The sequence below is a fragment of the Triturus cristatus genome, chromosome 4_2 (assembly GCF_964204655.1).
Source record: "Triturus cristatus chromosome 4_2, aTriCri1.1, whole genome shotgun sequence".
Lineage (NCBI taxonomy): Eukaryota > Metazoa > Chordata > Amphibia > Caudata > Salamandridae > Triturus > Triturus cristatus.
In genome coordinates, this window is record NC_140586.1 from 93511145 (window position 1) to 93538422 (window position 27278).

The following is a 27278-nucleotide window of genomic DNA, read 5'->3' on the forward strand; positions in this document are numbered from 1 at the left end:
AGAACCCCAGCCTGATGAAACGATTCTGCAAGATCTCGTTTTAAGGGAAATTGTGATTATAAAGAGTTGCGTTTTCCAAGAAAATAAAAATATTTTAATGGAAAAAACAGACCTGGTTTGGAATCCTAGGTCTGGTTTGTATGATTATAATAAGAACTTACAATAACTAAACAATTAGGATTTGTGTTCATAATTAATGTAAAATTACAAAAGAGGGCAAGGGGGTTACAAATAAAAAAAAGGGCAGGCATTCTTTTTTCTACGTCTACTGTGGTTTGGAAGTAAGGGAGTTGTACAACCAGCTGGGGTGACACGGAGGAAAAGATAAGAAAAAAAAGAGCAGAGAGCAGGGTTAGCGAGGGATGAGCGGAGCATGCCAGGGCCCACCGACTCCCAAAAAAGTTTGGAGAGGGTGTGAGGGTCCTCTAGAGAGCTAAAAAAGAAGTTAAACAAGCAGTAGACTCGTCTTTGGGACTTATTGGCTTTGTCAAGCATGCATTATCGCACACACCTACGAAATGACACAGGCACCTTTTTTTTATTTACCAATCCAAGATTATTCAGTAAATTTCAGGGGCGGCTCCTCCATTTGAGCAGAGGAGATTTGCCCCACAAGCCCCAGAGCTGAAAAATAAAAAGTTAATAAAGTTCATTTATTACCATTTTATTTTTCAGCAACCCGCCCCGAACTAAGTGCCAGGACGGAACGGGCCAGTGCTGCCGAGTGGCAGAAGCAGGGAGCTGTTCACTTTAAAATGTGCATGTCTCTTTTGCCGGCCATCTTATAATGGTTAGCCAGATATGCGCATTTTAAAGTTCTCTAACCTAGATGTCTTAGACAGCTGTGTTAGAGAAAGAGCAGGCCTCCAGTGCTCTTAAGAGCGCTGAGAGAGCCGGCTCTGTCCAATCCATGCGCTGCTCTCATGCTGTGAGAGCAGCGCCAGGATTGGTTAGTGCAGTTTCCTAGTTCCGGAGAAGACACCTGAAGGAGGACGTTGCGTGCAAACAAGAAAGGTAACTCGATTTTTTTTGGGGTGGGGGGGTTCTTGTGCCCCTCCCACCCCACCACTCTCAGTACATGCCAGTCGCCATCGGTAAATTTAAAAACAAAATGAAATTGCTATATCATTAAAGCATTGTTTTGGAAGTAAGGTGCAGGGGCCAGCAGCAACTAGCTGCTGTGCCTTCCAAAGAAATTAAAATTAAAAAGGACTGTGTGAAGGTGAGGGGAAGCAATGAGGGAGTGAGTGGGGTGGGAATACAATAAAAATAAAGCTGGGTGGGGGTAGTAAAAGCAGCAGATGAGAGAAGAGAGCAACATGGGGGTTATAAGCACACGAGGGAGAGAGCTACACTTAGCAAGAGAGTTTGGCGGGGAGAAGGACACAATAGAGAGAGCAGCACACACAGGAGAGACCAACAGTGTGGAGACGGGTTTTTAGGGGGTGCAGAAACACATAAGGCAGGGAGTTGTCAAACACATGCATTCTCAAGGACTGCTTAACCAACTTAAAGAAGTTCCCTAAAAGTGAGTGGGAGAATACGAGTCAGCCATTCAAGAGGATGGTAAAGAGATTATTCTCCACGGGAGAGACAAACACAGGAGAAGGAAGGCAAACCATCTCATAAGATACAAGCAAATGGGAGTGACAATTAAGCCAACCATTGGTAAGCAATGGGCAGGGTACAAACCCACTGCAAATTTTTGGGAAGCCCATAAAAATGCTTTACCAACCGGACACCTTCTCCTGTCTGACATGCAAGACTGGAAGGGGAGGGACCAAGTAAAAAAGTCTTAAAAAACCAAGGGGATGGAGCTCACGGGGTGCAACAACATAAAGAAGCATTTGCAATGCAATAGGTCTCGCACTAGCGAAATTTTGAGCTATTGGCATTGTAAATGACAATACCTTTTGTTTTTAAAAAACCTGCAATAATAAAAGGCATTGTCATTTACAATTCCAATAGAGCAAAGTTTCTAAAGTACGAGGCATATTAGATTGCAAATGCTTGCTGTTTACAAGTGCCCCATGCTGCGCTTTCAAGTTAATAGAGGCCACGTCCCTTTCTTTAGAAGAGCCGAATCTACAGAAAGGTCAATGGCTGCTATTAAGTTGAAAGCGCGGTATGGGGCGCTGTTACCCCAAAAAAAATTGTTTTTCAAGTTGAAAAACAAATGTTTTTTTTTGTAAAAGCACCCAGTGACAGCGAGCATAGCATGCTGAATGTTGCAGGAAAGTATGTAGTGCCTTCAACAGGAGAAACAATTAAAAAAAAGAATGCTTACAGAGTAAATAACACTACTATGTAACAACCAAAGCAAAAGGGCCAGTCCTCATGGGAGGTTACAAATGAAGATAAGGCGGTACTAAAGAGGGACTGACAAGCCTATTAATGAATCAGAAGCCAGCACTTACAAAGGACAATGATACGTCAATGACAAATATGGGCGGAGAGTGGGTGGGGCTTATAGTCCATACTCCAATACAGTATGGCTTGCAGAGCAGCGAATGTGCTGCCCAGGCTTGACCTAAAAAATAATTAAAAACCTTTCTGATAAGGCCTAGATCAAACAGTTCTTCTACTGGTACATCAGTCTGTCTTTCAGATAGCGCCAAGACGCTTCTTATGAAGCAGCTGTGTGCTGTATAAATGCTACCTGATTAATTGATTGAAGGGCTAGATACTTAACCAATATGACTATGAGTAGATGAACTGGCAAACTTAAACAGGCTGTGGAAGGTCACCTCAGGGGTCTCTTCCTTGGTGCTCCGCAACAACTAGAGGTGAGGTAATCACAAGTAGAAACATCATCACATCTACAGACCAGACATTGCACCTCTCCGAGGCGTGGCTGGAAGCTGCAGGCTTCAAGGGTCCCTTGCAGCAGTAAGCTGGTAAAAGGATGTAAAAAGGGATACTAGTGGGACCTACAAGAACCGTAACCCTTTAGTCTCCGAAGATCTCTCGCATATGGGGCGCCCAACATTTGTCCACAAGGGCAAAGTCATGTCAAATATTCAGGCTATTCAAACAAGATACATGTATGCACAGTTAATTTAAACGTGAAATATTTAGGTACCACCAGGGTGTCGTGAAAAGATGGCAGGTCTGCAGCCTTGTGCACCAAGACTAGAGACCTCTAGTCTGCAGCATAGGAGTCTGTGGAACATCTGGCGCCGGGAGCATCTGGGTCAAGTACCACAGAGAAGCTCTATTGTAAGACGACGTTACACATAGCGCACGGGCTGTGAGGGAGCGTCCTGAGGGTTAACACATACACAGAGCCCTGGCGCTGATAGTGCACAGTGATAGCACTTCCTTCTTGTTGACGCATTCACCAGGCACACAAAAAGACATGAGGAGGAGGAAGGAAGGAATCTGCAGACCTCAAGGCCGGTTTCACATCGAGGGGAAGTTACATAGCTGATAATAGATGGTGTTTTTGAGGAGCCATATTTGAGTAACTGACATCAGGCACAGATACACACACAATATGAGGGGATCGTAAAACACCGACATCACACCCAGAAAGCAAAGAACAACACAGTTGGTATTTCGTACTCATGCTAGATCTGTGACTCTGAGATCTGTGGCACTGTACAGGTGTCATATCAGCACACTTACAAGAGTTTCTCAACAGAACTACAAATGCCTGAAGGCAGAGTTAAACCGCGACTCCACGCCCCACTTGGGACAGACAGCTCGAGATATCCGCGATGGCCATCCTTTTATAACCAATTGTACTTGCGCATAATGAACTTGCAACTAAAGGAAAAATTCCTTTGCTAAGAAACTTGCACCCCTCTCACAGCATTTATAAAGACATACCATCAAACCACCCCTAAAGATCATACTAAATATTTCGAAATCCACTTAGTCGGACCAAATAAAATAAAGTAAGGAGTAAAGGCACATTTGAGGTTATACTGTACTCCCATATGGAAGTCCAAAAGGAACAATTAATAGGTAGCTCACGGATGAGTGTTGGATTATGCACTGCCACATACATAAAGCAACTTGATCAGGGTAGGATTAACCAACCCTTAAAAACGTAATTTCTGCCAATTACTTATGTTTCGATGAAGCCTCATTCAGTTGCTTGCCAAGGCAGATACAGTGAAGTCTCTGGCATGCATTTTCTCCGTAAGCCAATCAACCTTTCGCCTCGTATTGAGGAAGATTACCGCTTGGGTAATAGTCAAGGTCTCATACAAGTCACAGACTCACCTCTCGAAGAAGTATCGGACGACCATGAAGAGAAGCATGCTAGGCATAGTGATTTAAAAGTGCGAGGCCTTGGGCAGCACCAGTTCGTCATCGTCTACCAATTCGGCCCAGGTGTAGTTAGTGGACAGCCAGAGTCTGTCCCACCAGAACCAGTCCTGGACCGTCTGCAGCATCTTGGGGGAGGGGTGAGCGAACACCCAGACCCCGGCAGGCAGCTCGAAATACCAGCTACAGGATGTGAGAGCCCTGTGAATCTGGAGCCGAGGGGGGGAGGGAGGGAGCGAAAGTGAAAGCGCAAGCGCACCATGCATGCGTTGTGCTGAACGCGCCAGCCGTACGCTTGCACATCGCCTGTCCGGGCGCGTGCGTTCACGCCTGTCCGGGCACATGCACATCTCCTTGTCCCCTTCGCTAGCAAAACCGTCGAGAATAGATCTCGCCAAGGTAAGCAGCGCATGCGCTGCGTCGCTAGACGAGACCTAAAAAATGGTGAAAACTGAGGCGAGTTGAATAAACCAGGGAGTGTTTGGCGGTGAAGCCCCCAAAAAATATAAAACATAAGAAAAAATATGCCACAAAAAATAATAAGAAGAAAGAACATGCCACTCTCTAACCGAGATCATCTGCTTACAATACACATTTTGAATAATAACCACAGCATATAATTTTATAGAACAGTATAAGTACTTCGAAGCAGACAACAGCACAGGTATGGAGGCTTTGTCTAATTGTAATGCACTACACAGGAAAATATGATTCTTTCTGCTGCAAAGAAAATGTATTACTGAATTACTATAACATAAAGACATAGTTTAAACACACAAGGATGATGAAATACTTAAACAAGCATTGGCTATATCGAAAGGAATAGGTTTAATGTGCTGCACCCTGCACGCACATAGACACAATACTCACCCGGCAATTAAAGACAGCAGCACCTTTCTCTCTGCATGCACACAAGCACCCGTACATTTGCACTGGCACACACTGAGACTGCACTTACACAGGAACACCCCACAATTATACAGTCAACCTGCTACTCGTGCACTCTGACAAGCACAAGACTCACCCTGCGCTCACCAGTGCTTAATTTGAGCTGGTGGTTTCCGTAGCTCAGCACTAGCACTTTACATTTAACACCGGCGCTTGTGACAATTTGCCACAAGGTGGCACTGTCTGGCTTATTTAGAGATGCCCACAACAACAGTTAATTATTAATTCAATATACATTAAAAATGACTATCAGCTGCCTCCCAAGCCATTCTTAAAGCTTTAGGGGCTTGAAATAGTCTGAATTGTCACACTTGTAGAAGTGTGATGGTTAGTAGTTGTGTTGTTACTATCATTGGGGGCACGGCAAGGGCAATGTGTGGTGCCAGCTAAAATGGCCTCCTGACGATAGCTCTGGCACTTATTTTTAACAAATTAATCACTGGTGCTCACAGAGCATAGGATTTACTCTGCAATGACTATACCCTGTTCACCATTACTCACATAGGCACTGCTCATGCTACAGTCACACAGACATACTCCGCCCCCTGCACTGACACAGACACAGCACTCAAGCTGCACTCACACAGGCACACCGCTCACAATGCACTTACACCACTCACCCTGCACGCATAAAGGCATACCCTGCATTCTCACAGGAACAAATTTCACCCTACATACATAAAGGAACCTCACTCACCCTGCAGTCCTCAGGCACATGCTGCACACACACAGGCACCACCCACACTCACACAGGCCCCCTCGCACCCTGCATTCACAAAGGCACACCCTGCAACCACACAAGCACACCACTCATCAAGCACTCCAATAGGCACAAAGCTTACTCTGCACTCACCCAGGCATACCCTTCACTAACATAGTCATACCCTGCACTCACAAAGACACACCACTCAACTTGCACTCCCACAGGCTCACCCCACACTCTTACAGGCACAATACTTACCCTACACTCTCACAGCCACACCTTGCATGTTGCTCACCTTCACACAGTAGTTCTTCCTCAGCATGGCCTTCTTCTTGGGGTGCATGGGCATGCCATGGCTGCCGGCCCAGGGAGAGCACCCATGCTGAATTTTGGGGGCTGGTGTGTGGCTCTGAGGCACAGGTAACAAACTAAGGGTCCCCCTGGGCTGGTTGCCAAGGGTAAGCCCTGTAGGGCATAGTTCCCATTATGAGACAAGGAATAACTCATGGTGTGCTCCAGGCCTGGGTGGTGCCACTGTCAGTATGGGGGGGGGCTTTAGGCCAAGCCTTAGTAGGGTGTTAGTTCTCAGACCAGGGCCAGGTGCTCACTCTATGGGAAAGACCTGAACCAGACCTTAATGGCAGTCGTTCATCAGGTCACAGGTCGCGTAACACTCCAGGGACACACTTTGAAGCAGGGAGCTGCTCCCAGACTGCTTTCTGCTGTCTAAACCTTTTCTTCTTGATGGTACGATTGGTTTCTGTAGGCCACATCCTCCCAGTCCATGCCGAGGAGCTCCAGGCTCGGGCTGATAGAGTCACTGTATCTGCAGGATAACCCATGTTGCAAAAGTTGCCATTGCATTCCGCCATGTGAAGCCTGTATGCCCCAGGCAGCTGCATGCCATTCAGTTGTTCCAAAAGGAAGCAGGCAGGTAGAGGGTGAGGGCCATGATACAAGACACACAGTGACCATTGCCTTTGTTGTGTTCCATTAACGGCACTCTGGCCTGGGGATCCATATCTCGAAATTGCAAGCAAAATGGTCGCTGCATGGGTTAGGTACATCTAGCGGGCCAGTACAGAATGAGGATGCACAGAGGACACATAGAAAGCTATATGATGTGCATTTAGCCGATACGATATACCACAATATGACAAGCCGCAGTACTGGGTGCTGGTCATATTAGGAGTAAACAAACAGTCAAAAATCTTATGGGGAAAGTGGAGCCAACCCCCCCCCCCCCACCTTCCTTTCCTGACTCCCATGTGTACAGGAACAAATCTTGTATAGGTCAGCACTGTTCGGTGGTCTAATCTGCATATGTAAAAGAAAGATACAACATACTATTTGTGACCTACATCACAACGATTAAGTAAAGCACAGAGCAAGAGCGAGATATTGTGCACAAGATTAAATAAGCCACCTCATCTTTACGTTTGAATGCGACAGCCATCTTAGAAGAGGGGAATCCCCTTTTAAGCCTTAGGATTGCAAGGCAAACACTCTTTTGACACAAGCACCACATTTTGTAGTTCATGGAATAAATTTGTAGATGAAGCCAGAGCTTCTCTCTCAGCAGAGCTTTTTAAACCTTTTCAGTTGCTCACAAAGGGTTTGGTGGCAGCAGTGCTGTCAATACCATTGCAACCATTCCCTGAGAAAAATACCAGTCATCTGCTCACATTTTAACATTCTGCAAAGGCTGGACATGATTCTTAAGTAGAACTTTATATGAAATGGTTTGTATTCATTTTAAACATGACCTTTCTGTCTTTCTTTAGTTTAATTATCGGACAGGGGTCATTAGAGCACCTAAAGCTAAGTGGAAAAAACACCTGCTATTGGTGATTTTTCTAGTTTTTGTACCGGCCAGGGACATTAAAATATCGCGTGAATTGAGTGTGAGTGCAAATGAGGGTTATTAGAAAAACATACAGTGGCTTATGTTACAGATAATTTCTGTTGATACACCCTGCAGCTGTAGCTGTAGCTGTAGCAGTATAATTCCAGCCAGGAGGCAACCCTAACTGTCAAGCCAGTCCTGAAATAGTTAAAGAATAGAAAGGACAAAAGCAATGGCAAAAAGCATAGGCCTAACAACCCTGACACTGAAGTGCACTTTTTGTAAGTGGATGTTAACATGCGAGGAGCCAAAATGCAGCAGCCATTCACAGTTTAGGACGGCCAATGTCTCAAGAAGGCTGACCTATCACCCTATGCTATTTGCTTTGGTGGGCTCAATCAGAATAGCATTGACAGTTTAACAAACCAGTGGATAAAGAAGGCTACACAAAGCCCCTTCATGTATTAACTTGCAGCATTTATGTATCACTTACTAACCCTATGTGGGGAACTGAAAGGTTTGCCTACATGGACAGCAAGTTACACCTTGAAGGGTGTGTGGTTTGGGCGTGTGCTGCATTGGATTTTTCATTACGTGAACCTGGCTCTAATTTAAAGCAAACTCCCGATTACTCCTAAAAACGTGGCTCGACTGAGTAGGATTTTTGCAGCTTCACCTAGATGTGCACTGGGGGACAGGATCAACAAGGTGTCATCTGGGCCACTGCGATATTTAAACACACATCCACCCCAGCAACCTGCCCCAAGATAATGGCAGAAATCCTCATCACGATGGCGGGAAAAGGAAAAGAAAGAGCATTGGCAAAGCCAATAGGCTTTGCCTATGCAAAATCTATTGGCTTTGTCAAGATGTTTTTTTAGACATATGGCTTGAAGTAAAGAAAAAAAAGGCTATGACACTGCCACCATTCACCGTATGATATTGCTTTTTTTTCTTTAAGCTACGTTGCACAGCAGCCCATGTTGCTGTGCATTGTCCAAAAAGCATTAAACAAAGCCACATAGCATTAGCATCTTCGAGAGAGTTGGAGGGAACAAGGGTGCTGTGAGTGAGGGGGAAGGGAGGGGAGGGTGAGGAACACAATGGACATTAGGTGGAGGGCGGGGGTCAACTAGTATGAGGGAGGTGTTCGGGAGGGAGCAGAACCACAACAGAGGGCTGGGGGAGTGCAGAAGAGTCAGGTAACATGAAGGAGATGTAGGGGAGGGCGGAGAGAGCAGCAACACAACAGAGGGCGGGGCAGTGCATGGGGCAAGGAACATGAGGGAGGTGTGGGGAAGGAACAGCAGGGCAACAGAGGACATGGGAGTACGTGGGCAAGCAAACCAAGGGAGATGGTGGGGAGAAGGGAAGAAACAGTAACACAAAAGAGAGCGGGAGTGGTGGGACACAAGAGCATGGACAGAGGGGGGAAGGAGAGACTGGAGACAAATGCATGCGTCTGGACTGTATGTAAAAGTGTTTTAAAAAGTCCCTGCAATAGCCCACGCCAGTGGAAGGACAATGGCCACAGACTAGAAACTGTACTTGGTCAATGCTCTACAACAGGGACAAACACTTGAAGACACAACAGGAAGTAAGAGGCGAGCAGGAGGCATGACCAATAAAAAGCAAGGAAATGAGAGTGATGTTGAGGTCAACCACTGGTAAGCAATGATAAGTAATGGGCTAAGCTAGGTGTTGGGCTTTTTTTGTTAACAAAGGATTTTCACATGCTAGCTCTGTCACAGGTGAAACCTAAAACAAAAAGGAGCAGAGGACTGGACTGTGTGGAAGTGGGACCCACCGCTGCTGAACCCAGAGTTAAATCTAGACAACCCCACCTTGCACTATGGTTTGCCAGCACCTTGAATCTACCAATGGTGGCCTCCACAATATACACAGGGTGCTGGCCCAGAAGCAAGAGCACTTTTATTACTCACACAGCCATGCAATGGAAGTAAGGATATGCAACTTGTATTTCCCATTCAACACGCTAAAAGTTAACAAAAGATGTGGGCCTTGTACGCTACACACAGTTCAGGACTTGAAAAAGGTGCGTCTCTTGCATTGCTCATAGAGTACTGGAATTGAGTAACAGGTGTGTTGCTTGCAGCCTTCAAGCAGACTTCCAATTTGAAAACGATTTGTGAATTGTGTTCCTCACACATTTCTGAAATAGAATATAAGGAGTGTGTTTGGCATTTTTCACATGGACCTGCTTTTGGCCGACAAAAGATCAAGTTACAGTAGCGATTTCTGGACAAACTTCACATAGAACTAGACGCAAAAGCAGGGCTTTGAGTGGAACAGATCGTGTCAATGTTACCAGACTGACATTGAACGGGTCTGTCCAGGACATTTTATCTTGCCTTAGAGTTACAAACAAAACACTGATTTTCTTCAGCACGATCAGGTAAGAACCCTAAAGGTAATCCAACTTAGTGATGGGCTACCTGTTTACATTTTTCCAAGTTTTACTTCATGTCATATGGTGTACATGTCCCTATTCCCTAAGAGCATTTCCTTTTCCCAGATGCGTTGGATATGTTTTATCTTGCATGCAAAATATGAGTCTTGTATAGCTCATACTGTGAAGTGAGTCGCCTCTAGGACCCATATTAAGAATGGTCCAGAAAAAGGGCTGCTATTTCCCCACACTAGAGTTACAGATTCTGGGGATACCAGGCACAGCGCGGGTGGGTAAAATCCAGCCCATTAAAAGTTGGACCCTGACGGTCCACCAAGAAATGAGGAATTATAAGGAAATTAGTAATTTATGGTCCATGATATTCCTCATTTTTTGTGGACCTTAAAATAAGAATTTCAACAATTTTCAGTCACTCATATAGGCCAGTGACACTAAAGAGATCCACGATGTTCCTGCGGATTTCAGAATTCGGGACGGGCTGGTTAGTGCTATTACCAGCCCATCGGAATTAAAAGGCCACTCGTAATGATGGTGTAGGTGTCTGGGCGAGTTTAAGGTGTCGATGGGTGTTCATGACAGGACCGATTGAAGGCTCTGGAGTTCAGGATTAAGTCCCAGCGAGTTTCTCAAAGGGACTGATACTTGGTCATAAATTTGTTCAGACTACAGGCTCTTCCAGATCTTGACCTTTCTGTAACGTACCATGGTCACCTACTAGCCAATTGTTGTAGAAATATTGATATGAGAATCTGAATTGCTGGTTGAGGGGGAGAAAACACTAATAAAGCAGCAACTACAATCCTTGTCAGGGTGAGGCACAAGCCAACCCCAAATCAACCTGTGCTCCACCGTCCTTACTTAGAGGCAATGTATAAAGTATTTATGCATCACTTCAAACAGTAATAAAGTGAAAATACCAAACAAGAAAAATCTCGCACCAATTTAGAAAAACAGAGCAAAATTTAATAAGTTAATCACAGCTAAAATGACAAAAATTCAAACTGTAGATCCGGAGATATGCAATCTTAAAGATATAAGTGAAAATAGTGCTAAACAGCCCAAAGCACCACTCGCAGCTATCAGAAAATGCAAAACCGGGAGAAATTCACAAGTTCAGGTCAACCTTGATGGAGCGCAGGTCTGATACAGGGACCAGGTTGGTCCCACTGAAAAGTTACCTTCTCAGCCAAGCGCAAAGAGTCCCGTTCGCGGTGGAGGGGACCGCGAGGAGCAGGGAGGTGTCACGGAGAGTCATCAATGTAGCGCATAGAGCAGGCGGGCATCGCGAACGGTCATCGATGTAGCACTAAGATCACATTGCCGTCACGAATGGGCGGGTCAGAGCTTTGCAGTGGTGCTCCCCACAAGCGGTCAATGTTGTAGCGCAAAGGGGCGAGCTGGCGTCATTTCGCGTTACTGGTCTGTGCGAGTGACAAGAATTCAGTGCCAACGGGCCCATTCCCGGTTGCAAAGACCCTACAAACTCCAATTCAGCCTCTCTTAGGCCACACCAAGGGTCCAGGACCTGAGGGGCATAACATGGGGGTCAGGGGCTTGTTCCAGCTAGATCTGGGAGCTGGTGCAGGTGGTTGGGAGCCTGTTATGTCCCTGAGGCTTAGAACAGGAGGCCAGCAGACTAGCCTTGGAGTCACTCTGGGAGTCCTGGGTTCAGGTACAGGTCCAATCCCTCTGACTCATGCAGGAGGGCAACAGGGCAGAAATCTAGCAAGGCATTAGTCCAGCAAGGCAGTTGTCCAGCAGGGCAGCAGTCAAGCAGAGTGGTAATTATTTCAGCAGCACAGCAGTCCTTCTTCCTGGCAGAGTTTCCAGGGATCCAGTAGTGTACTAAAGAGTTGGTGTCTAAGGTCCAATATTTATACCTGGGCCTTCCTCTGATGTGGGAGAAGCTTCTAGAGGTTTACATTTGAAGTCCACAGGTTCCTTGTCTTCCCTGTCCTGGCTCCAGACTAAGTACAGGTGTATGCAGCCCTTTGTGTGGAGGCAGGCCACAGCCTATTTAGATGTAAGTAGGGCTGTGCCCAACTCCGCTCTCCCAATCTGCCAGTGATGGACCATCCGTACATACCTAAGCTTTCTATTGTGTGTGACTGTCTAGGAGGCATACACAAAGCCCAACCATCAGATACACCAAGTCATGTGACCCAGATACAGGCTGCAGGCACTAAATGGCTAAGGCTGGAAAATGCCAACTTTCTAAAAGTAGTATTTTTGGAATTGTAATTTAAAATCTGACTTCACCACAAGAGTTCATTCTGCCAGGTCTAAATGGCAATTTGAAACTGCACACACCAGCTGCAATGGCAGACCTGAGATATGTTTAAAGGGCTACTGGAGTGGCTGGCACAATCATTGCTGCAGGCCTACAGGCCCTGGGCAAAGGTAGTGGCACTTTACTAGGGACTTAGAAGTAAATTAAATATTCTAGTTGGGTATAAGCCAATTCTACCATGTTTTAAGGGAAGAACACACACATTTTAGCACTGGTTAGCAGTGGTAAAGTGTGCAAAATCCTAAAGCCAGCAAACACGCAGTTAGCAAAACAGGACGGTTGAAGGCAAAAAGTATGGGGAAACCATGGCAAGGATGCCATGTCTAACAATTAATAGCACCAAAAGCACAAGAAAATACAGTGTTTAGAAGTAGGAAGTTGAATTACATGCAGAAAGAGAGAACAAATGTGATTAAAAGGATGTAGATAACTTCAGAAAGATAAATATGGGGAGAAAGGGGGTGTAAAGTAAATAATGCAGAGGGAGAGACTGCAGAGGAAAGTGATGCGAAAGGGCGAACTGAGTAAGTGAAACATCCAGCAGGTCACTTCCCTTCCACAGATCTTTGTGATGTTTAATTTACAATCGTATATTTTTAGAAATTTTCAGACTCGCATATAGCCAAATTGTAAGATTTTCTATTTAAATTATTCACAATATCACTGTTGTTACTCACTTATCTTATATTAAACAGAAATCAGTGCTAACAGGGATCAGCAAAGCCAACAGATCTGGCTTGTTTTACGTGCATGTATTCGCTGATGTGTGATGTGTTTGGATGCATTCGTAAAATACTTACACAGAGGCACCCATATGCTGGTCAGAAAAGGCATTGTGTCAAGCATGGAATTCTACGCTCTTAATTACATACCTCTTGCATTTTGTAAAGATTCCTTGATAGACGTCTTTGGGTATGTCCTTTCTATGGGCCCCACCTTTTTTACCATCCCTTAAAACACAGACAGAGGGTGGGGTTGGATTAACTGAGCCATATATGGCACCCTATCACGCTGGCATACATAGTCAACATTAAACAGGCTTAAGCTATAAGATAAAATTGCAAAAAACACAAAAGAGTACATGAAAAATGAAAAACTACATTTGTAGAAGCCGTGGGTGGTCGTCAGACTTAAATCCATACCTTCAAGCTTATTTACCCATGAGGGAAGTGCCCTGTCTAGTACTGTGCCTACGTTCCTGCACAATACTACAGATAAGGAGCCCTCAGAACTGTGGAGTATCATGGAATTTTTGAGAAAAGTGTTTCCTCTGATATCTGAGGGACCTAAGTGCCTAAGGTGGGCACAAGCAAACCTGTATAAATCCAGAGTTGGCTGGAGCCCACAACAATAGTATATCACACAATTCAATTAAAAGAAAACCTGTGTAACCTAAGGCCCTTCATTTGTATAAAGGTGATGTATAATTCTGTAGTATTAGTCTGGGTGATCTGTGCAACCAGCGGTACACATCCGTTCTCTGTACCTATGAAATCTCTGTAGCCAATAGGATGCCTCTGCTGTTAGCCTGTAATGCAAGGAATGCAAGGAATGGCACTACTGTTGAAAAGCATGGCGTGGCGGTGCGGTCTGAGCCTGGAAGGTCTAAATGTCCTTTGAGATAGGTTTGCTGGTCAGGACTCTGAGCCATGAACTCTTCTGTCTGTGCGATCTTTGACCTATAATGTATTTCACTATTCTCTATGGCAAAAGTACCTATATATCACATTTAAATAACTAGTGTTTGAGTATAAAATGCAGTTTGGTATTATATTGACTAGTTAAAGGGGGTGGAAAGGATGTAGACCCTAAGGCATAAATGCAGATTTACTTCAGGCTGCAGAGAGGGGTTCATTAAAGTGGCAGGCGCCAAGCCTTCTCTGTTCAAACACAAATGTCACAGGCTTGAGAGAAGCTGGGTATCTTGGGAAATGCAAAACCTTGTATCTAATTGATCTGTTTGATGTCTCCGTGTCTCTCTCACAAAGGACGGTCAGACTTGCCACTGTTAACAGGAATGTTCTGTCACCCGGGCCGTGACCTACGCAGAGGACGGGGACACACACTATATCCTGACCTCGAGATCCACACTCATAATTGTTTTGCCTTACTTGGGTTGTAAGCCACAGCCACCTGTGCTCTCCCAAGAAACCTCAGCAAGCCAGCCTACTGACCTGACAAAAGGCATCACTGGGCGGCCTCACAAAGAGACACAATTCTTGGCGACATATATCTATAGGAATCCCCCACCCCTCTAACCTGCCCACGGCCATGGCTCTGTTAGTCAAACCACATCGCATGTGCACCGAACAATGGTGTGACATCACCGAATACCCAACTCAAGAGGTAACACAAGGAGACATGAGTGACCTATGACCCTGGAGAAAGCCTTGCAGGGCTGGCCCAACCAGTCCCTCATTGGGAGATGACTCACAAATAGAGAGGCCCAAACGCATGACCCAGCTTTGCAGAGATCTATGCAGGGATGGCTCACTAAATGACATATAGGTCATTTCTGACTGCTGGGGAGCCCCACACAAGTCCAGCCCAACAGGCAACATCCCAGGGGAGCCTCATGCAGGCTTATCCCAGTGGGTAAAACATGTGGACATGACTAGCCTGTAGAGCTGCTTAAAGAGCTGTAGCTCAGCAGGTAATACGACTGACCCCCGGGGAACTCAGTCCAGGGATAGTCATGAGGTAATACATAGGAAAAATACAGATACCAGTAAAGTTTCATACAGGTTACCCCATGTGTGACATATAGGGACGTGTCTGCCTCCTAGAAGGCTCCACACAAGGCTGGTCAAATAGGTGACCCATGGGGACAAGATGGACTACGGTCAACCCCCCCAAAGGCCAGCGAATCAGAAAATACCTGACACCTAGTAGTAAAGAAGTAATTGCTGAGACAAAGGTACTCAATGTGTCTCACAATAATACGTCAATGCCAAGAGGGTCAAAACATGCCGGGTACCGGACCAGCATTCAAAGACCAAGGATGCTAAAGGCATTTCAAGTGCCACAGCAGTACTCACAGATTAATAAGAGCAGCACTCTGAAATTATAGGCTCAAAGGTCCTGAAGGCAGGATCAACATTGTACGACCAATAGTGTTGAAGGTACTCCACTGCGCAAGCAGCATGATGTTAGCAATAGCATCAAAGGCTATCCAAGTGGCACAGCAGCACTTTAAGACTGATCATGAGCCAGGCCCATCAGGTGGTGGAGTAGCACTATAAGACTGAAAGAGTCAATGGGCCTCCAGATGCCACAGCAGCACCATCTGACCAATAATACTGAAGGCCAGTGAACAGTCTGTCAAGACCAGGGCCGGACTGACCTTGTATTCCAATGGGCACTTCCCCATGGGATGAAGCCCTTGGAGGCCGTTTCTGAGAGCCCATGGCGGCAGCTGGTGCCTCTGTCTCTTTGCCCAGGTCTGTGAGGTTACCTATAGTAGTTGGGGGCTTCAAGGGAGGGAGAGAAGGGGATGGGGAGAAGGGGAGAGAGAACGGATGGATAAAAAGAGATAGAACCACGAGAGAAAGGGAGGCGAGCTGGTTTGAGCATTTTTCCAGGGCTGCTTTTGCCTCCGCAGTCCTGCCTTGATCATGACAATGGTTGCGATACAACCTCCTTTCCGTGGTTTTGAGGAGATCATGAGATCACTGACCAGCACTGGTTCAGCTCCAGGAGAACGGCTGCCATAAAGAAATCTGTTCGACCACACAGTCGCCCAGTAATAAGGTTCCTGGTCTGACCTCCGCAGACACGAGCGCAAGTCTCAGGCCAAGACCTATCACACTGTTTACTTGCCAGAGACTAAAGGCATTGCCACACGTTGTAATGAGGGAGAGTCTGAAACAGGCAAGGCTGCAATTGTCAGCAATCTCTCCCACTCTCTTACCATTGGCACCCAAGCACTATAACATTAAATGCAGACAAATTGTTTAACCTTTGTTGGAAAACGGCCCTTACTATTACTAAATGCATCGATGAAACCGACTTTCTCTTTTTGTTGATTTTTTTTACATTTTTAGCCTTAATTAACCCTTAATAAGTAAAAAGCACGTATATGCTTTACTTTAGGTAAAATGTAAAGGATCGAACACACAAAAAAGTGATAGTAGGAATGCTTGCAAACAGTCTGAACCCCTGGCAATCGCTCTGGTTAGCATTCCAACCCACCATTTTTGGGGCACTCTGCCACTCTAGAATAAGGGCTGCCTTATGCAAATCAGTCTTGACTCTGCTCCTTTTTAGAATGGTGTTCTGCTTGGGTTTTTGGATCAGATAGAACCCGCTCATCAGAGCCTTTCTAACCCAGCCAGAACGTTACCCTCTCCCTAGGGCCTATTCACAACAAGTAACCACAGATATATATATACCACCTAAGGACAGGGAATTCCTAATATATATATATATATATATATATATCTAGACCTCTTATAATACAAGTGGCGGCCTCGCGATCCCAGACGGACCCAGGACTTCCTACCCAGACGGCAGCCTTAGCCTCGCGGTCCCAGACGGACCCAGGACTTCCTACCCAGACGGCAGCCTTAGCCTCGCGGTCCCAGACGGACCCAGGACTTCCTACCCAGACGGCAGCCTTAGCCTCGCGGTCCCAGACGGACCCAGGACTTCCTACCCAGACGGCAGCCTTAGCCTCGCGGTCCCAGACGGACCCAGGACTTCCTACCCAGACGGCAGCCTTAGCCTCGCGGTCCCAGACGGACCCAGGACTTCCTACCCAGACGGCAGCCTTAGCCTCGCGGTCCCAGACGGACCCAGGACTTCCTACCCAGACGGCAGCCTCAATACAAGTTCATCCTATGATTACCATAACATACAGCAGGGGAATCAGTTTTACTATTTATCAGATCACACAAGAACTGCCAGTTTGAGCACAACCTGTTCTCTGGTTCGAGGGGTTCCTCTCTCCCTTATTCAGTTACCACTTACCTGATCAGGGTTAACATCTGTTCATGTCAAGTCACAGCTGACTAGAAGAATAGGCTAACCTCTTATACAAGAACACGCAGCACATGTTGATTCACTACAAACTGGATACTTTATTATTTATTATATACGCAATCACATAACATTACTGTGTAACACATAACCTGCAAAGAAAAGTGAAAGATTAGGTTGTACACTCTAATAAGAAAGGGGTCGACATCACCTTAGTCGTGTGTAGCCTGCACTCAATGGTCATCTAGGTTCCCTTCTCGTCTGTGCCTCGGCTCGCCTGGAGGTCACACCTCCGTAGCTCCCTTCTCCGAGTCACTGGGACCTCTTCCTCATCGGCTACTCTCTCCTCTCTGGCAATTCTGCTAGAAGAGTATCTGTCTCTCGGTTTTTCTCCGCCTTCAAGTTTGTCATCTGTCTTCCCTGGAATAAGTAGTAGCTTTACTGCTAACGGCTAGATGCCGCCTACGGACTGAAGTAAGTGCGTCGTAACTGCCTCAGACTTTTACTAATATAGAGGTGCATTTCCTCATGGAAAATTCCGGCCCGTAACCTGCCGCCCACCAAATTCTTGTACCTCCCCGTGCCAAGGACACCTTCCCAGCCGGCCGGCCTGATGTAGCGTCTTCGGCATGAAGAAAAATACAATCCTTCGATAAGGGCCGGTCTGAACCGGTTCTCTCCAAGCGAATAACACCTCATAACTAAAACATCCCCTTTAACCTAGAAGCATCTCAAGCTGCCGGAGCAGAAAGAAAGATGGAGTCTCTCCCGTTTGAGGCCTACCAGGCCTAAATTCAGCACAGCTCCATGAAATACCCTCACTACAGGGCAGGTTATCCCTAATACTAACGAATCTATCCCCTAGGATATGTGTGCAAGCCCTAATCTATGGGGAAGAACACAGGATCATGTCGAAGTGCCTAGTAAATAGACTTCATTCACTACTCTAACCCTTAGGCTTGAATGGTAAAGAGACTGAAGTCACCCTAATCACCCATCAACACAATAGGGCCGAGAAAATCGAGCAGTACAAATGGTCCATCTTGAACTGCCAGGCGAGACCCCTCCAGAAGGGAACACAAGTAAACCCCAGACAGGTTTCTGCCTATTAGGCAGCGTCACTGAGGTATAGCTTAGATCATGTGGCACAGTGAGCAAGGGACCCATGTCTGGCCATACCCTTGTAAACCGGTCTGGGTTGCTTGTGTCCCCTTCTGAAGACAACCTTGACATTCAATCCAAGATGGACTGTTCCCATGACGAGCAGGGTCAGTAGAGAGATAGATAAGGTGTGCCTCTGTCTAGAGTGGCACAGTGCCTGAAAAACTATGGCATGGAATGCTACCCAGAGTGATTACCAGTGGTTAAGACTATTTGAATGCATTCCTTTCATCAGCTTCTGAACGTTATTTGTAAGGGATAACATGGTAGCTTCTTAACGCAGGATTTAATATCCTAAATTAGTGTTTTATTGCATGGCAGCTATTACATTGTTGTCTGTTTATAGACACATGCATTATGTTTGGAAGGTAGGCTATCCATTACACCATTTACTGCTTTGATAGACAGAAACGTGGAGTTTACATATGAACATATACAAATCATCGAATTAACTGCATGCATAATAAACATTCCAAAGCCTGTCCCTGAGCTATAACCGCAAACAAGAGTATGATCAACTATGAAAACCCTTGTTTTGATAAAGTGAGGTCATTTTCTATGTTTATAGTCATTCCACTTATTTTTTTTAGGACTCATTCCTTGCTTTCTGAGTGTGGGGAATGGCAGCTTAGGTATCCAGCGCTGTTTGGATGGCACTGAATCAGGCATAACACCTGAAATTGTTATACACTGTACCGCAAGCATAAAGCTCAGACATGTTTCATGCGGTTTTCCCTAATAGATTATGCCTGGTTTTTCCTGACACAGGGAAATTGCTGTGGAGGACGCAGTAAATACTCCACCCTGTAAGTATACTGTGTAGTAATTACCAACCAATTAGGAATTCCTATCTCTGTGCAAACAGGAAATCTGAATTGTCCCCATTAGTCACAATCAGGCCCTAGGTGACTGGTTACGAAATAGGGAGTAAAATTCGATCCCTCTACAAACAAGAGTTTGTGCATTGATTAGAATTAAAAGTCGTGTGAATATGATCACACTCCTATAGTTTTCCCTTGACATATTTTTCCAGGGAAGACCGGGAGTACTACATATATCTCAGGAGAAAATGCCCAGAAAAAGGCATAACGAGAGCATTTTGGTGTGATAAATACAACATCTGCATGCTATATCTCATTTCTGGGGCAGAAACGTGCAATAGCTGGTGTTAACTGTATCTCCTCACCCAGGGGCAAAAGTGATTATTAGGAGTGGATACCCCAAGTTTCGTACATCTCGGGGTCCGGCCCTAACAGTGATCCCACTCACCTCACCAGCGATGAATGTAAGTTACCAGTGTGCAGGTTCGGACTAGCCTATAGGGCAACCAGGCAGTGTCCGATGGGGTAATCTGACAGATCATTGTGGGCTTATTTTATGGCCAGGTGGGCCGGTTTTTACTGTTGGTTTCCCTGATATTAGCACAAACCTTGCCAGCCATAAACACAAACCCATGCAATTTCCCATACAATGCGAACCACCCACACAGCATGTCTTTACACGTTGAAACCTGATTTGCAGATGTGGGCCATATTTTTAGCTATCTGGTTCGCCAATGGGGACCACTTTTTATTTAGTGCCCGGGCTGATTTTTTCCCCCTCCCAGTCTGGCCCTGCCAGTGAGGCCACCCCTGCGGCCTCCGTCGTACGAGGGTCCTTCGGAGTCCAAGCGTTAAAGGGGTCCGCGTCAGTGTAAGGTGATGGCATCCCAAGATGGCATCTTACATGACCCCTGAACCCATGACCCCTGAACCCGGGCTTATTTTTACCTCGGTGGCGCGTTTTGGGGTGAGCTGACTCTGACGCTGACATGGGCTGCCTGCTCTAGTGGGCGGCCAGTCAGGCACTTGGGGTGGGGCTCTCCTCGGACGGTGTTCCTCGCTGCCTGCGGGCCTGGGGACCATAGTCTGCATGTCCCTAGCTGCACCTTGCGCACAGCAGGTGTACATTGTTCATATACTCTCCGAGTTGAGATTATTTTTACTGTACATTACAGGAGGCTACCATGCCATCCCAAAAGGCTCGCCACGCACCGATTGGAGGGGTACTAGTTTAGCTTTTAGGTGAGTTATATGACATCATCACCGCGATTTAGGTTTTACCTGAACTAAGTTTTTAAAGACTGTCTTGACACTGTGTCACATACTGCATCCACTAGTGCATGATCACTATATCCGAGCGCATTTGCTTCCTATATAGTGCATGCACACGAGGAGTCTTCAGCTCCATCACACTAATGTACATTTATGATAAAGTGATTTTAATTGATTTTTGTTGGCCTTCTATGCTTCTTCCCTTTCTTCTAGGCCACTCCATTGCGAAAGTGATAGATTAATTCACACTTTCTTAGGGCAGACTTGACTAGGTACATACACATATATGTGAGACCCTGTCATACACCCTCACGATTGTAGATAGTTTGCACCACACTGGTCCTGATGAATTGCCGCTGGATCCTCCTGACCATTAGGCGAGAAACATGTTGACCATCCGAGCTGAGCGTTGTTAGTCCTTGACTTAATGAGTCCTGACTACCGCCACTCACATTGTTTTTAAATAGGGTGGTTTACTGACCTAATAAATGACGTTATTCAGACTAATCAACCCTTTTTAATACACCCACCAACATCTACACCTACCTGGCCCTTACTTGCACTCATCTTACGGCAAGGAACAAAAGATCTCCGATAAAGAGCCCCTTACAGGGTGCCCGTTGGGTATTGCAACGCCAACCCGACGAGGAGCAAAACCCAGATGATGAAGCATGACACCTAGCTGGCTGGGTGTGTGAGGGTTTTAGTTCCACCCTTGTGGGTCCCCCACTCCCTTTAGATTTTTTGACATCAATTTTGATTTTTCACTTTATCTCCACCCGGGGTAGATTGTGTACTTCACAGAATCACCCCTGACCAGGAGGAACAGCATACTCTTTCTTTGTAGGGCTTATTTTATGGCCAGGTGGGCCGGTTTTTACTGTTGGTTTCCCTGATATTAGCACAAACCTTGCCAGCCATAAACACAAACCCATGCAATCTCCCATACAATGCGAACCACCCACACAGCATGTCTTTACACGTTGAAACCTGATTTGCAGATGTGGGCCATATTTTTAGCTATCTGGTTCGCCAATGGGGACCACTTTTTATTTAGTGACCGGGCTGATTTTTTCCCCCTCCCAGTCTGGCCCTGCAAGTGAGGCCACCCCTGCGGCCTCCGTCGTACGAGGGTCCTTCGGAGTCCAAGCGTTAAAGGGGTCCGCGTCAGTGTAAGGTGATGGCATCCCAACGGGGTCTTAGTGCATCTTACATGACCCCTGAACCCATGCTTATTTTTACCTCGGTGGCGCGTGCCAGAGATGAGCAGAAGCGCTGCTGCTTCCTACGTCTGTGTCTCGCGAGGGGTGGGAGCAGGGGGGCCTTTGTCCTCTATCTTATCTTACGTGAGCAGCTAAAGATTTTTGTTCCCATTCCTTGCTGCTAAATATAGCCAGCGGAAGAAAGCCCGGTGAGGGATGAGATGCGGTGCAGAGTGCAGGGAGAGAGAAAGTAAGTGCGCGCGGATGGCGTGCTTGAGGGGCTGGCGAGAAGCTGCCCGTGTGCTTTGTGTGTGTGTGTGTGTGTGTGTGTCTGAGAGAAAGAGCTGTACGTCATCTCCGAGTGTCGGTACGTGTGTACTGTGTGCTTGCACGCGCTATGTCTGTGCAGAAGTGTTGTGCTTGAGCGGTCGTCTGAGAAGTGTGTATGTCTGAGTGCAGAGGCACTGGGTTCGGGGTCAGGAGGTCCGCCTGAAAAAGTCCGAAAGGAAGCGGTATGCTCCTTCAGTGACATGGGTCATGCAAACATGGCAAGGTCGGTGAGTAAACAAAAACATAAACACTGCACTGCGCAAACGGTCAAATGCACGTAGCAAGCTTCACACAAAAACACATATATCTCGATTAACATTATTATAATTACTTCCAGCCTACACAGTCTTTCTTACCCTGACTTACAGTGTCACCAAACTATTGCCGCAAACAGTATGTACAATAGATGACATCATTATATAACAGGAATATCAAATACTGGAAAAGAAGAATCTCTGCGTGTCTCTACACAACTTGTGACGCAACATTTTTTAACCTGACACATTAAACTGATTTAAAATATTTTTTCAAAATACTAACTTCTTTTTTGTGTGCTTATTTCCACAGTAAGGATTCTGCTTTTATTTCCCTGATCGGCAATGAATATGAAAGAGCAACACACCAAGCATACAATCGTTCTTCAGGAAGGGTGATGACACGACTGTGTACTACAAGGGAAACATTACTCTGCCGTACATTAGAAGGATGTTGCAACAATGCTCTCTCTAAGCAAATGCTGAATTATTCCTCACAGAAATGGAGCTGAGTGAACCATGTAGAGGCTTCATTAATCTCTAACAAGAATAACAAAGGGAGACTAGAGAGTGTCTGCATTATTCCCGCTGGGAAAAGCAGGATCTGTGCTGTGGACACAACCTATACTGCCCGGATGTGCAGGAAGCATCCTCAGCATGGAGAACACATGCCCTCGCAATGCCCTGGTCAATGGAGCTGTTGCTTACATTTACAAATAACAGTCTCTGCTACCATTTTACACCCTATTGAAAGGATGCTAATTTGTAGTTTAAGGGGTCTGACGTGTGCAGAGCCCGAACAAGAAACCCGGCCCCCTGATGACGGGGGGCCTGTGAAAGAGACAGAACACCATATTTACTATCCTGTGTAAAACTAGATCGTCTGGTTGGCAAAAAAGCGGGAAGTTTGCCTTGGTATTGCTCCTCCTGGGATTGAAGCAAATGTCTGACCTTCTTTGAGGACATGCAGAATTCCATGCGTTTTCTACGATTGTTGCGTTGCGTTCTTCCGGAAGTACTACAGATCTCTCAGCTCTCCTGAAAACATTTCAGAGCATCCAGCTTTCTGCAGCTCAGTTCCTTTGGGAAGCTTCACAGTTACACCACGCTTCCTCATCCCTCCAGATGCAGCTTCACCGGATTCAAGTAGCAAAGCGGATACAATTTAAGGTTCTAAGTACGGATAGGCCGCTGACTTTCTTAAATCAAAACTCAGTTGGCACAATCGGTTCAGCTGACCTTGTTCTACCCACTTAAATGAAATCCAATGCCCCACTTTCTCTCTCTTATGTTCTAAAATGTACTGCAGGTTTAGATTTGCCACATTTCCATCTTTCAGAGTTTGAGGGGAAAAAAATAATACTTTGCGGTTCTCCTTCTAATTTGTCTCCATTAAAGGCCGGAAACCTTTACTTATCAAAGTGCACTTTGCTAATAGCTATTCATCTCCATTACCATCTTGTCAAGTTAGCTTCCCAGTCATGCAAGAATCCTCCTAAAAAGTGAGAGTTTTTACACGTTAAAATCATGTTTTGTTTTGTTTCTGATGCCATCTGGCATCTCTCTGTAACATAGAGACATTCAAAATAAACCACCTACAACAGCGCAATGTGCATACTTTGCAACTCCCTACCCTCCCCCATGGCTGCTACGCTGGATACTTACCTTATCCCACCATCCCCTCTACCTTTCTTCGCTGACGTTGAAACTGCCTGAACAACCCTCAGTTGAAATATAAAATGTAAACAAAGTCAACAAGGCTACTTTGTAGAAATGAAGTGCGAAAGCAAAAAAGACTCATCCTGCGTATCTCAAAATCATCTGGACACGGGAATGTTAATGTTAATGTTAATGTTAACGGGTATTTGTAAGGCGCACAGCTACTCCCAAGAGTGTCCCGGCGCTAACGACAAGAAGGACCAGTGACAGAAACACATCTGTGGCGTCTCAAAGCCGCCGATCAAACAAACAGCCAAGTTTTGAGCTTGTGATGGAAACACAAAAGAATGCATTTTCATTTTTGTTACAGTGAAAATGCTTCTAATTTTGGGATAAAATCACTATCACAGCTCTAAGAGGTTGACCTGTTGGGTTTTCCAATGCATCTAAGGTACATGTGAGCTTTTAGGTGTCTGGGTGAGTTCTGGCTGTGTGAGGGTGATCATAATGGGGCACAGCTGGGGGAGAAGCAACATGGAGGACGCTGGAGGGGCAAACTAACGGGAAGACACAGCAACATGGAGTGGTAGGGTTAGAAAAGTAAATGGACATGTGAGCAACGGAAGTGGGCTGGGGAGAAGAACATGGGCAGGAGAGAGCACAAAGGGGGAAGAGAAGCGCACTATGAGACAGCTGAAAAACACATGTACTCTTTTGTAGGGCGTCAACAAAAAGAAAAAAGTAGCGCCCAAAAAATTGGACGAACACAAGCTATGCTCCAAGGCAGGGACAAACATAGGAAGGAAAGCCCACACAAGCTAACGAATAGAAGCAGCAAATGAGAGTGACAATGGAGCCGACCAATTGTAAGCAGCGGGCGAACTCTAAGCGGAAAATACATCTTGCAACAGACAGTGCATGCGCCGTTTATACGATTTCTAGTAAGCAAGAACTAAAAACTGCAGTAGGAAAGAGAGACTGGAAACCACGCTGATTATTTTTGTCTGTCCCCCAGAACTCTTAAATTGTGCAAATAAAAACGGAGGTAGAATACACCTTTCCACTTTCTTTAGAGCTTCAAGATAAGTCCTTTCAATATATCCAAGCACTGTGATGTGTGTGTTACATCAAATACAGTCTGAGAACATAAGTATTGTTGAGTTAACCACATGCCACAAACGTTGGCATCCGCAGGTTACAGGGACCACATTCATTGTGATAGCTCAGTTGGTTAAGCAGCTTCTGAAGCAATCTGTGAGTATTCTACAGATCACAGGCTCCATTCTACTACAAGTAAGGTAGCTTTGGAGGCTTAAAGAACATACTGCCAAGAGTGAAAGAGAAAGCGGGAGACTAGAAGACATAAGGTGTCACTTTTGCCCATTAATAGCAGAGTCCAGTAGGTCTATCGGTACTTCGGTTAAGGTGTCCAAACCTTTTGCAACTCCTTTTCTAAATCTCCAAGGGTTTCCTCAGTGATAGATTTAAAACATAACTTCCAGCAATGCCACTTCCAGGAATGATGCTTTCGGAGATGTCACTTCTAGTGAAGTCACGCACGTCAAAGTTTATGCCCTTCAATTCAGCCTCCTACCAGATCTTTTGGAAGATGGCTTCTCTGTGTAGGTGTGTGTCTAATGTGCAGACCTGACAACTCACATGGCAGTACTGTGTGTCATACAATATCACCCTCTTTACCCAGTCACCTGGCAAAGAGCCAATATCACAATCTGCCAGTCTACATAGGCATCAGGTAATGTATGTTTGTAGGGTTTGGGCCCCACAAATAATGTAAGTAATGAGTCCATTGTATAGTTAATTATCTTTCAGACTTGCTGTGGCTAATGTACCACCAGAAACCTACTTACAGAAAGACCAGGTATGAAACAGAGTGATCAGCATATTTAAAGGGACAAGGAGGGTTCAGAGACACATATACACCAGCAATTGGAAGCTATCCTGTTAACAACTATTTTTCAGATGTAACAAACACGTTTACGTTTCCTTTATTTTAAAATGGAGTCAACTTGAGTCAGTTGATATACCTGGATGAACATGTAGACGATTTATAATAGATAAAATGCTTTTAGGTGTCCTTTTCACATTCCCATTTGGAATAATATCTAGATTTTTGTTGTTCTTGTATATTGCCCACACTCTGAGGGGGGGGGGCTCTTCAGGGGGTATAACATACACAAACCTACATGTGGTCTATGTATCAAAATATACATTGTAAATCATATACTTAGGCGAATAAATAATATGCATTGCAAACTTTTTACTTGGACAGTGACTGCAAGGAGGATGTGATAACCTTTGCGATGAAGTAACCTTGTTACAAATTGTTTACAACTCCACCTATTTTTATTCCCTTCTTTCTGGATTCAGAGTAGATCAGATTTCTTTTTCCAACGCTGCTTCTTTGGCACTGTACAAAATAAGAGCCTCGTTCATGGTTCAGAGTCACCAGGTTAGTTCTTTTCTATGGACCATTGGACACATGATTTGGGCATCCCGTGGAAACACTCACCATGTCGATGTTGCCTCAATCGATAAACCTGGATCCTATGATGGAGAGTACCAGGTAAGTTGGAAACCCTTTTACTCGGAGGGGTGATCAGATTATTTATGGAGGATTCCTGAGATTTAAAAATTCCCCAAGACATGGAAGTTTTCATTTCTGGGAAGCATAACCTGAATGTGTCCACCTCTGTCGTACAGAAAATGCACATTGCTGTAGTTCATAATGTGATGTTAGTTGTGCCATAGAAGGCGCCTTTCGATGTATGGCTGAATATTGCCATTACTGTACTACAGGCTATGTACATCATTGTTCTACAAGGCATGGCCACCATTATCGATGGAAAGTCTAGAACCGTTTTAAAAGTGCCTAGATTAAATACGCAGAATTGAAACAACGTACGATAATGTAGTAATCCATGTACGGTGGTGGACGCCAACATTGCCAAAGCAGCCATCTGTTTAGAGGCCAAACCACAGAGAAAATGAAAACATATATGGGCCAACACTCACCTTTTTGAGAACTACAAATAAAAGAAATGCAAACCAGAAGACATGAGAGGGAAACTCGAAAAAAGTGAGAATACCA

General features: G+C 45.4%; 1 protein-coding gene across 13 annotated transcripts in view; it reads right to left on the bottom strand.

Moving 5' to 3' along the window:
- CACNA1A (calcium voltage-gated channel subunit alpha1 A) overlaps positions 1 to 27278 on the bottom strand; it is a 1220168-nt gene that overhangs the window by 727622 nt on the left and 465268 nt on the right. The window lies entirely within an intron of this gene.